Below are 13,091 nucleotides of genomic sequence, written 5' to 3'. Positions count from 1 at the left end.
CTCTGTCTAGATGATGCAGATGTGTATAAAACAAAAAGTGAAACTTCTGTCTCTGTTAACTCTATAAATCAACTCTACCCAGAGGTAAAAGATTTTGCAGTGTGCTTACTCCTTTCTAGGTGACACCACGGCAGAAGAGGATGTAGGTTAATAGATGCATTGAAAGTTAAGTGATAAAGGAAGTTTAGTAAACTGTTAGTAGAATCTAAGTGATAGATACTCATGTGTTTGCTGTAAAATTCTTTTAACTTTGGCTGAAAGTTTCATAATAATATATTGAAAAAATAACATAGACATGAATAGGTATAATATGTATAATATGTATTAAGTAGGAAAGTGAAAGTTAGAGAATATTATGTATGTTAAACTAATTTGTTAAGCAATTAGTTTGTAAAATATAAGATATTTATAAATTATATTTCAAAAATAATAATGATACAAATTTAGGTCTAGATAAGGTTATATGTGGAGAAATTGACCTTATATCTATATCAGATTCATATCAATATCCCTGTTTGTGTATATTTTGGACAAAATATGTGGCTTAGAAACACAGGTAGAAAAGTTGAATGTAAAAAGATGAAAAAAAATCTATATCATACAAATATCAATAAAAAGGAAATTTGCTGTGGTTTGTTGTTATATCAAACAAAGTAGATCTTGGGAAAAGATAAATTCATATGAAAAATGGTCAATTCACCAAGAATATATAGCAATTCTAGATTTATATACTTCTAATAACATAACCTCAAAATATGTAAAGAAACATCAACATAATTAAAAGAAAAGCTAGATCAAGCTACAGAAAAGAAAATTTCAATAAGCAGACAAAAAATCAATAAAATATACAAGATTTATGCATCATGATTAACAGACTTGACCCCAATATCTGAAGAAAATATTTATGAACATGAATAATATATTAGACCACAAACGTTTCTTGTAAAATTTTAAATGATTGAAATCATTCAGAAGTTTCGCATTCTCTGACTATGTTGAAATGTGAGTAAAAATATATAAAATAAATAAACTGAAAAAATGGTATGAGAAAATGAAAATTAGAGAATATTTTGAACTGAATGATAATGAGAATTCTATATATCGACGTTTATATGCAAGAGAAATCATTCTTAGAGAGACTTTTAAATGTGTGTAGTTGAGAATTCATTGATCTAAGTACTGATCTCCGAATGTTAGATATATTAAAATGAGATGGAATAGAAGGAAGGAAATAACAAAAATAAGAACAGAAATCGATGAGTTAGAAAGCACGGAACACAAATACACGATAGATTTAACAAACCCTATATCTTTATTTCTTTTTAAAGACTAAGAAAATGTACAAGTCCCTTGCACAATTGATCAAGAAAAAATAGGTGAGGGTGCAAATTAGTCTTGTCAGGGACTGAATAAAGTGTATAGCTCTGTCTTGCAAATGTAAGCCATTGGTGTCAAGTGGGAGAAGTGAGAATGAGCCCTGGATTCATGGCAGGTGTCACTCTCACTGACGAAGAATTCAGCGTGCAGGTCCAGTAGCATTAGGTCCTTAAAAATGACAGTAAGTTTCTTGGGATACTTAGAAAGACCCAGTTTAAGAAGAGTTAAATTCAAAGAGATAGTGTGTGTTCATCGATCTCCAATCATGTCCAAGAATATTCATGAACAATTTAAATAGTACACCATTAAAGTGAATAAACCTGGGTCTCTTCTAAGCCTTTGGACAGCCAACTCTAGATCTTTTTGGCGTTTTACCTCTTCCATGAGAAAGTGTGAAGGAAATCTATCCCTAAGCATTCCTCTGCAGCTTAAGTGAGACCACAGCACTCTTATGAATAGCTTCAAAATCACGTGCCCTTTTCTCTCCTGTCCTGGTAACCTGGGCCAATACCGCCTTTTTTTTTCAGCACTGACAGCCTTGCAATCAGGCTTACCATGAGGGCTTTTCCTAATCATTCCTGAAAAGGAAAAGAAAAGTTCTTTTAGGAAAGAATATGTGATATCTGCAGCAGATCTTGGATCAGTCCCTGGTGGAAAAAAACATGATTTTTTAAAAGACAAAACATGCAGGCCCCTTAAGCAGATTTGGATCTTACATTCATGCAGGTGTTTGGAAAACCATGTGTCTTTACAACCTGAATCTGGGCCAAGAATTAAAGAAAAAGATATGTTTCTTACACTTTTGTAAGAAAATATAAGAACTTTCAATACTACATTCATTTCTGGAGCCAAAATTATATAATATGGAGAAGGAGGGCATTGTATTAAATTTCAAAGTGTTATTCAAATCAAGCCAAGCTGTCCAAATCTCTGGAGTTAATGAATTAACAAATATTCAGAACATGCGAACAGAATCAGAAACACTTCAGAAAATGTATTATATTTGTGTGAAGTCTGGTTTTTAATGTCTATTTTTTAATGTCTTTGGGCAAGTACAAATCTATACTTGGGGACCTCAGTTTCCCCATCTGCCTTTACGACTAAATAAAGCACACTGGCACAGAAAAAGGATTCTGACAAAATGCCTATATTTCACTTTGACTTTCTTGGATCTAGCAGCTATAAAACCACAAATGTCTGAGCCAGATTTCCCTTATGTTGGAGCTTCCCGCCGCCAGGAGTAAGTGAAGTGCTTTTCGGAAGGACCGTCAGCTCTTCTGAGTTGCTGCTTCCCCCAACTGCGTGGCACCAGGAGGCTTTTAAGTGTTAACCCAACTTCCTGGAATTGCCTCCATAGTTCCCCGGATTAACTAAGGCACTTGGAAGGTAAGATCTGCTCATTACTTTAACATTTTATATATTTTCTTTGTAAGGCATTTCGGCTAGGCCACCCCAGAGTGTCCATTTTATACAAATGCTCTTTCCCAACAAGAAAGAATATTTATGAAGTTTGTCCTGACATCTCCAAAATTAATGTAATTGTTTAAATGGCAAGTCTAAAATGAATATCGAATAATGATAAACCATAAGTAATCGTTGTATGGGAGTTAAAAAATTTCCACTTTTTACACCTTTGTACTTGTAACTATTAAGTTCCAGACTTCAGAGAGAGAGAAGAAAAGATAATGATGTATAATGTGCAAAACTATAGGATTCAGCAATCATAAAGACCATGGTATCTGCCTAAACTTCACAGACATAAAATCTGTGTGTGTCAAGGAGTTTTGATGGGTGATATAAATTTTACTCTTATATTTTACTCTTGAGGCTTGACCATGTTTTCGGGATCACAGTTGAAATTATAGCTTTGAAATGTCCAGAAATGCACAGTTGATTCCTTAGGTCAATGATACGTGAGGATATGCTTTCAGCGTTTTCTAAACTTACAGTTTCTTTAAATGGTATTGAATCCAAGAATGTGTAAGCCTCAAAATAAAAGGGAAAGAGAACAGTGGTGATTTTTTAAATAACATTTCTTAATTAAAACATGTATCCACATTATATAAAATTTAGGAAATGATTGGAAATGCAAAAAAGAATCATGCATAATTCTGGCATTTAGGAATCAAGACCAGCATGCTGCGTGATTACGTATTCTTTTCTCCATCATTTAAAATGGTCACGTGGTGTAATATTGTATGGCTATACCATAATTTATTTAGTGAATTCCTCACTGTTAGAAATTTAAGTTGTTTTCCATTTTTGCCAAAATATAAAATGGCAATGAATATCTCTGTAGGTGTAATAATTCTGTGTACAAATCCACTGGATCGTTTGCAATTAACTTTGGGCAGAAATAGAAAACATATGAAGAGAAAATGCAATAGGCCTGGGCAGCAAAGAAGCCTCGTTTTCTGAGGCCTGCTGTGGCTCCCAGGGCCCTTTGAGTTAGGCTGCTGCTCAGGCAGCCTCCCTGTTCGGAGACTGCTCTGCACAGCTTCCTGGGGACAGAGCTTTTAGACTCCAGTAATATCTCGGCTTCTGATCGCTAGGACAAGGGATAGCCCTGGGAGTGACAGCTGTGACTGAGTTGGAGAAGGTTACGTACCGAGAGCTGCAGGAGCGAGGGTACAATGGTGGAAGGGACAGGTGGCCGGTTCTTCAGTGTGCGTCCTGTTGCTGGCCATCCTTCTCACCGCCACTCCTGCCAGGACTGCCCCGAGACGGGGCGTGCCCTCAGGAACAGCCTTCTGTCTTGGTTGTGCCCTGGCTCTTTGATTAAAAATCTTCAGTGAGTCCTCAGAGTCCAGGTGGTATAATACTTAAATTCTTTAGTATGGCATGTAAATGAGCTCTGTCTCTGTCCTCTGACCTCCACCCTCCCCTGAGAACTCCTTGTCAAAGCAAGGTCAGACCTCTGTACCCTCAGCAACCTTGGCCTGGATGGCTTTCTTTACTTCCAAAGTCTGCTCTTTCTATAAAATACAGGATAACATCATTTCCTCAATAGAAACTTCTCCAAGGTCCCTAATGGAATTCATTTCTCAACAGCATCTCAACACCAGGCTGACTGTCTGTGGCATTGCCTCACCCAGCAGCCCATGACTCTCTCGATGCTGAGGATCTGGGCTCTGTCCCGGTGTCTCCTGGTCCTGAGAACAGAGTCCAACTCAAACAAAACACGCGTGTTTTTTTTTTTTTAATTATTTATTTTCCAATGAAGGAGTTTAATCAATACCATTAATCCAGTAATCCGAGTGTATTTGTAAAAACAATTCATTAGCCAATATTCACTTTTCTAATTAAATCTCATATGCAGTTCCTCGGACCAAGTTAATAAAATGCAGAAAAACATTCACTAAACCCATTTGTCACAAGATAATTACTTAAAAATCAATTGTTCTTCATTATATCTTGTTCTTTCTTATTTACTCCTGTTTTTTTCCAGTTTTTAAAATTATGTTCAAAAACTTATAAAATTTACCATCTTACCATTTTTTGAAAGCATAGTTCAGAGGTATTAAATACTCATAATGTTGTACAACCATCACCGCCATCTATCTTCACACTACTTATAAAACCGAAACTCTATGCCCATTAAATAGTAACTCCTCATTTCCTCCTCCCCGCAGCCCCTGGCAACCACTATTCTATTGTCTGTCTCTGTGATTTTGACTGTTCTACGTACATCACGTAAGTGGAATCAGGCAGTATTCCTCCTTTTGTGACTGGCTTATTCCACTTAGCCCTAATGCCTTCAAGGTCCCTCTGTGCTGTAGCAGGTGTCAGAATTGTTAAGGCTGAATACTATTCCATCCTGTGTCTGTCCCACACTTTGCTTATCCAATCATCTGTCAGTAGACACTTGAGTTGCTTCCACATTTTACCTATGTGAACAATAATGTTATAAACATGGCCGTATGAATACCTCTTTGAGGCCTTATTTTCAATTATTTTGCGTATATACTATGGCACCGATTATTCTTCATGCGTAGGCAATCTCATCCATCCTGGACTTCAATCACCCTTTCTGGGCTAATAATTCTGAGCCTCCATCTCTAGCCCAGTGCTCTCTTCTGAGCTCTGAGTACATATCTACGATGGCCTTATCACTGTTCTGCTTGGGTATACAATACTGAAATCATTCCATTTCCTCCAAACCTGCTCCTCTCTGTCACTTTATGACTAAATGACTGGAATCCTTATGCATCGATTGTCCACACCAGACAGTAGATGGGTATCGGTCTCAAGTCCTCCTGTTTCCATCCCACAATCCAATCATAAAATATTCATAAATCTGTCTGCTTCTACACACCTTTGCTGCCATACCTAAATCCACACCTATATTGCTTCCTGTCTACCTCCCGGGCTCCTGGTAACTAACAGCTTCTGAAAGATGCCTCTACAACCATTATTTCCTCCCTCCAATTCTCCATAAAGTAATTAGAGTAATTTTAATACGATGCAAATCTGCTATCAGATGGTGAAAGACTCGTTGCTTAGAGCTCCCAGGTGATGGATAGTTCCCCATTGCTTTTAGGATAAAATTGGACTTTTAGAAGTACTTTATTATTTAGTTAGACATACTTTTGAAGTTTTATAGACATACTTGTTATATATAAACAAAATAGCAATCCTCCAACATACCCTTTCCCATATCGTTGTCCACCATTTCTGTGGTTCGGTTCCCTAGGGGAAAGCACTTTCCATATTCTAAATGATTCCTATAGAATTTATCTCTGTAAGTCTAAACAACATGTTGATATTGCTATTTGTAGAAACATTTCTGTGACTTCTGATCCTGGGAATGAAGACTTAGCTCACTTTCACCAAACCCTGTGGTACCCACACACATGTATCCCTCTCATTCCTCCTCTTCCCAACATGGTCATGTTTTAACTATATTGCATTCAGTATTGGCACTGATGTGACTTTATACATTTTATTCACATCTGACCCTATACCATGCTATGGATACTTTTTCTTTCCTGTATAACCTTTTGATTTTTCTGGAGCTAATAACTGTCTTTTTCCCTTCTCCATAACTTGGTCTTGTAATGAAAAGACTGATTCTTTTTTTTTCTTTTTAAGACAGGGTTTCATTCTGTTCCCTAGGCTAGAGTGCCATGGCCTCAGCCTAGTTCACAGCAGCTTCAAACTCCTGGGCTCAAGTTATCCTCCTACCTCAGTCTCCCAACCATGAGTCTCATGAGTTTGAGACCAGCCTGAGCAGGAGCAGACATTGTCTTAAAAAAAATAGCCAGGCATTGTGGTGGGTGCCTCTAGTCCCAGCTACTTGGGAGGCTGATACAAGAGAATTGCTTAAGCCCAAGAGTTTGAAATTGCTGTGAGCTGTTATGCCATGGTACTCCACCAAGGGCAGCAAAGTGAGACTCTGTCTCAAAAGCAAAATAGGCCAAGTATGGTGTCTCACGCCTGTAATCTTATGATTTTGGGAGGCCAAAGTGGGTGGCTTGCTTGAACTCAGGAGTTTGAGACCAGCCTGAGCAAGAGCAAGACCTTGTCTATACTACACTATCTTGGCATAGTGGTACATGCCTGTAGTCCCAGCTACTCAGAGGGCTAAGGCAAGACTATTGCTTGAACCCAAAAGTTTGAGGTTGCTGTAAGCCAGGATGCCATGTCATTCTACCCAGGACAAAAGAATGAGACTCTGTCACAACAAGCAAATATATAAAAAAAAAAAAAAAATGGGAAAAGTTGTAATGTCATGCTCTATTATTGAAAAAGTGTTTCTCATTTTCTCACCTGAATAGTCCCAGAATACTGAATAGCAAAAAATCTCAGAATTTATGTTAAACCAACAGCTGGGTCCTAACACATCTTCTTATCAGAAGGCTTAGTGTAATAGGACCTCTGTCCCTTAAAAATCACTTGGAGAACAGTACAAAGATGGAAGTTCGTATCAAATGGTTTAAATCAGTAATGAAAACATATAATAAATATTTTAAAATAAAGCATAAATTAATATATGACTTTACATAGTCTTTCATTTTTCCTGGATTTAGATCCTGGGAAGGGCCACCAAAATTCATGGGGTGTGAATGGCAGAAATTTTTACTGTGTTGTGGACATTTTAAAGAAGTAATATCATAATTTAAAAAGTATCTTTCAAACATTTGAACTTTATTGTGATGACTAGAGTACCTTAAATACTGTTCCAGGAGGTGATGTGAATTTAATATTACAAGATATAAGGTGAGTTTACCTGCAAAAGATGTCTCGGCATGGAATTAAAGATCAGTCATAGGGAGCCTCAATGTCAAAGCAAGATGCTCCTGTTCATTTTGGGAGAGCTATGTATCCCCGTAAGTGTTAATGATCTGAGGATAAGAGTCTGTGCCCAGCCTGTGAAGGACAGTGATGTCCCAGAGCAGGAGAGATGAAAAGAATAACTGCCGTCCGGAGGGTTTCGGAGGAGTATGTAAAGAGAGTCTCCAAAGGAAAAGAAGCCTGCACTTTACCTATAACATTTCCATGCTTACATCCACATTTTACTGAAATGCAGAATTTTGGGGCATTTTTGAGATTCTTTCATTTGAAAATCGTTTAAATAATAACTTAGATAATGTATTCTGTAAGCATGGAAGCAGGCTTGAAAAGCAGCCAAAATGTGTTGCTTTGGGGAAGGTTCTTAGGAAACTGTGGGACAGCATACATATGCTTTAAAAAAAAAAATCACAGTTCCTAAAATGTATAGAGATATGTAAATTGTAAGGCTACCACTAGAGGAAATAAATTAAGAAAGTGTTGAAATTCTGTGCCTCTGGGTAACAGGGGTAGAGGAAGTCTTAAATTTTTTTATTTTGGGCTCCACTGTCTGGATCTTTTAAAAATTGTTATGTGCATCCTTTTCTTGGAATAAAGAAAAGAAATCTTAGAATAAGTATAACACATATACACTTTAAAAATAGTGTGCATTTTAAATCCTTAGGCTGTGACTCAACACATTGAATCTTTTAAAGAAGCTGCCTCAGTAGACTGTGTTGCACCAAATTGTTACTGTTGTTCAATTTAACATCTATTAACTATACAAGTGGCTTATAACTAATAAAGTGGCTTATAAAATAAAAATTTAATATTTATAGTAATATTTGTAATATCAGCATATCCAGGGAAGATAAAGAAAACAACATGGGCTTAAAACAGAATCTTCTTTTCCCACAAATCATCTTGTTTTTTTATTCATTCTCAAACAACATAATCTAATGCCTTGAAACCAATTATTTTTAAGCTAAACTTAAGTATAGTGCAGAATAGAAATATAAGTAAGATTACTACCGAAGAAATGTCCCAAAAGAACCACTAGTGCTTGAGTCCTATTTCGTGAACACCTAATTTTTTTTTCAGTTTCCAGCCCAGGTGAGATAATGTTGAGCATTCTGTTTATTGTTCCTTATTTTCTTGATACAATGCCATTTATTAATAGGGGACCAATAAGACCTTTTAAATGAAATGTAATTCAATAGAATTAGTTTGAAAATAAATAGAGCCCCTATGGTTAACTTTGCTTTTGAAATTAACCTATCAGGTGCCAATCTCTATAATTAAAGAATCCTGATTCATAATTGTCTGAATCATTGCATTTGGTAGGCAAACGCCAGTAATTTTCATTTCACAACATAGTGCTTCAGACAGTAATAAGCCAGAACAAAACACATACAGGTTTAATCAGGTAACAAAGCATGTCAAATACCCTGAAATAAGGGAGTCTGGCACATGAGGTGTGAACCTCTGAAAAGTCCCTTGGGGGATGTTATATTCTCTGATCTGTACCTTTTCACAGCTTCTACTGACACCTTTAAAAGGAAAAAAAAAATGTAAGTCTCACCCAGAGCAGGCATCAGTATTCAAAACAAATTACTCTCGACAGGACTTTTGGGAGCCAAAGACACAAACACACATGTGCGTGCACACATTTTTCCACCAGACTGGCTGGCACAGATACATAACTGCACACGTGCAAAAACATGCACACATGAATCACAGATGGACAAATACAAATGTAGGTGCATCTATATGAAATAAAGGGTACTTTGAGAGTGGTCTTTGCTTATCTTCATGTAATTTTGGTTTAAATACTAGCAGAAGGAAAAAAACGCTCTCTTAGGAAAGTACATACAAATTTGACTTCATTTGACAGGGTTCCCAGTCTGCTGCCGTAGCCACAAACAAGCCATCGAGGTTTCCCTCTTAGCTGGAGAGTCAAGAGGCTGGTTGACTTTCAATAATTTTCTTCTGGCAATTCTAGGGATCTTGAGGGAGGAACATGATGCCTGAGATCCATGATGTACAGACGATTCAAGGAGCTGGTGAGGACGAAATTTTGCCACATGCATCTTGCATCAAAGCGAAGTCACACCCGTCAGCAGACATGTGCTGTCACAGCAGTGCCTCCCTTGGACCTGGATGGCCAGGTCTGCCAGGCTGGTGGTCCCTCTGCCTGTGCTTCTCCTTGTGGGTAGAAAGGCCAGGGGACCAAGAGAAAATGCCTGTCCAAGCCCCGCCCACCAAAATCTGAGTGTGGGTCTCCAGCATTCCCCCGCCAAATGGCCCCAAGACTGGGTGTGAGGTCCTTGCTGGCTGTTTCTGAGGTCAGTCCTCCAAAAGGCAGACTGTGTTGCTGAGGTACACATCCTGGGACTGAGAGGGGCTGGGCTGGGCTGGACTTGTGGACTGAGGTGCCACAGGTGTGCACTCAATGCCTCAAATGGAGCAGATAAGGGAAAACAGGAGACACATGGGAGGGACTAGGAATGGATGGGAATAAGACATTTTTGTTCACTTTCCCAAGGTTCCCCATCTATTAGGAAAGAACTTGGCTAGATTTCTGCAGAGAACACTTAAACTGAGGCTACCTTGAGGCCTCAGAGCCCCATGGTATGACTTGCTTAGCAACTTTTCATTTTCCTTTCTAGTAATGACCAAGAGCCTCTCCTCTGTAGCTTTCCATGGGTATTTGACAAATCCAATGACAAAATAAAAATGCCTAGAGAAGAAATACAGTGAATATTTTGTATTCTTGGCTGTTACAAAGCAAGTCAAAACAATGACAGTTTTATAGTACAAGAATGGAATTAAGTAATAAACTAAAACTTTTTAAATTAATATATTTCTTAAAGGGGTGAAAACCACATCTACATATTTGTGGCAATAAGGAACAATACATTTCGATTTAATTCAATTATATGAGTAATAATCAATAAAGAAAATTTAAATTTTAAAGGTATTATTGCAAAGCAGTAAAATACCTTAGATATGAGGTGAAGTTTTCAAACACCAAATAAAAGCTTTACATGTTGCAATTTCCACTCTGATTTTTGTTTTAAATTTTAAACACAAATTTAAATAAAAGTAAATGCTGCAGACTCACAGCAAATGACAGAATTGTATTAATTAAATATCGTTCTTATTAAGTGATACATTAATTAAGTGTATTTCTTATTCTTTATATTCACATTTGTTATGGGCTGAAAATATTTCCCTCCCCAAATTCAATGTAGGAGTCCCAACCCCCAGTGCAACTGTATTTGAAGATGGGGCCTTAAAAGAGGTACTAAGGTTAAGTGAGATCATAGTATAAGGCTGTAGTAGGCTGAGAGGCTGAGATCATAGTATAAGTATATTCCCATCCATTCCTAAGGCTGACAAGACTGGTGTCCTCATAAGAAAAGACATCCAAGCGCGCGCGCTCTCTCTCTCTCTCTCTCTCTCTCTCCTTTTCCTCAGAAAACAGGCCATGAGCAGACACAGAAAGAAGGCAGCTGTCTGCAAGCCAAGGAAAGAGCCCTCACCAGAAACCAATCCTTGCTGATACCTGATCCTGGACTTCTGGCCTCCAGAACAGTGAGAAAATTAATATCTGTCATTTAAGCCATCCGGTCAGTGGCATTTTATTATGGCAACTAGAGCAGACTAATACACTATCAGTGTTTATTTTGAACCTACTATTTAAAAGCATTAATACATAGTACCATAGGAAATAGACACAGGCACTGTTGGGAATGATTCCAAACTGTTAGCCACAAACTCTGGAAAGAAATATGCAAATAGCTGAGTTGATGTGGGTTGAGGCTGGCCGGGAAACTGGAGTTTTCTGTATTAAGTTACCTTAATAAATTACCCTGTTTATTTATTATTAATAAATTACCCTGTTTATTAAAGAATATATGATCAAAGTGTGCTAATATGAAGCTTGCAGAGATATTTTTAAATATAAATCATATTTTTGTACATAAAATTGACTTTTCTGTGTAAATTCAGCAGTTGTTCTTAACGTTAGCGCATAAATGAAAAAAATATTTATTTCAGGAAGGAGAGGTTTTATTGCTGGTGTCGTTTGGAATTGCTGGGGCCTGGAGACAGTAAGGAGCAGACTGGCTGTGAGTTGATGTCATCATTGCTTTTCAGTTTCCCGCAAACTCGAGGTGCGCACCGTGCTGCCTGTCCTCGGGCCCTGGTTTCCCAGCCCTGCCTCTGCCCCGCCTCTCACTCAGGCTTTTCTGAGAAGCAGCCCATTTGCTTTGTGGCACAACAGCCACAGTCATCGCAAGGAGTCCCCTCTGCATACAATTAGGTGCCACGATGCCTATAGGGAGGGAACCATGTGTGTATGACACCGTCACCTGGGAGTTGACGTGTGAACAAACCTTTAGAACTAAGAATTAAGAAGTACTTGTTACACTGACCCCAGTTCGTGTAGGAGGAGAAAGCAGGAGCATCAGAGAATGCTTTGTGCATCTGTCTAGCCAAGAAGTATATGGTAGCCGTCTGCTTTGTCAGCATACGATAAAGGATAAAGGGGAGCCTTTTGGAGACTGTGTATAGGTAGATCCCCTGATTCATGTGGTTATAGCAGGAGGTGCTGATGGTTGCAGGACCTGGATTCTGGTCTTGCCCTATAGTAACGCCCCATGTGATTTAATCCCGAGTCTTGGCATCTCTGGTGTGATCTGCAGTTTGCAGGTACATTTATACTATGACTAGTAACTGACAAGTTGTGAATTGGAAAGAAGAGAATTTCAGTTGGTTTTAGGAGTCACGGGGGAAGAAGCCTGGTTGAAAGGAAGATGAGAAGCTGCAGCCTCAGGCACATCTATTGCTGAAAGTCTCCCCATTCACCTCTGCTTTATTAAGAACATTTCTAAGCCCTCCCTGCAGTTACTGTATCATTTCTTAAGTGAGGGCCAACTATCTGCTTGGCGTAGATCAGGACTCCATCACTCCCCTTCTCCAAGGCAGGATTTTTAAGACAGATTTGTGGCCAAGGGGAGTAGAAGAATCACCTTAACAAACCATTAAAATGATGTTTAGAAAGGAAAAGATTTTCCCATGTCAAAATGTTTTTCAAAGAGATGGTGGGATTTAAAACAAAATCAACTGGCCTTCCACGGGGAAACAACGCCTTGCACCGTGGAAGCTCAGCAAATACTTGCTGAATATCAGGTTCTCAGCTCCTGAGAAGACAAGGATAGCTCACTTTATTTTATTTTAGTTTAAAAAAAAATACATGAATATGTCAATATTTTACTATCATGCTGGCAAATTCTTAGACTAAAAATAAGCAGAAGGAAAAGAAAGAAATGGGACTAAATGGGTAGTAGGGCCAATGAGTTGTGATGACAAAATTAGCATCAAGAAAGGAAGTCCACGCGTCCACGTCTGTGGCTTGAACCAGGCTGTGGAGATGTCTG

General features: G+C 38.2%; 1 long non-coding RNA gene across 3 annotated transcripts in view; it reads left to right on the top strand.

Annotated features, from left to right (window-relative positions):
- Positions 1-11,770, top strand: part of LOC128566708 (uncharacterized) — a 154,671-nt gene extending 142,901 nt beyond the window's left edge. Inside the window, exons 4-6 of one of the 3 annotated variants that reach the window (XR_008374621.1) lie at positions 9,650-9,710; positions 11,128-11,244; positions 11,710-11,770. This is a non-coding gene — a long non-coding RNA (uncharacterized LOC128566708). Of the gene's footprint in view, positions 1-9,649; positions 9,880-11,127; positions 11,527-11,709 lie in introns of those variants that run through there. The other 2 variants (XR_008374620.1, XR_008374619.1) reach the window with 2 other exon arrangements.
- The last annotated feature ends 1,321 nt before the right edge of the window (positions 11,771-13,091 follow it).

The sequence above is a fragment of the Nycticebus coucang genome, chromosome 15 (genome assembly GCF_027406575.1).
Source record: "Nycticebus coucang isolate mNycCou1 chromosome 15, mNycCou1.pri, whole genome shotgun sequence".
Taxonomy (NCBI): domain Eukaryota; kingdom Metazoa; phylum Chordata; class Mammalia; order Primates; family Lorisidae; genus Nycticebus; species Nycticebus coucang.
The sequence above is the reverse complement of the archived record's forward strand: the minus strand, read 5'-3'. Positions and strand labels throughout refer to the sequence as shown.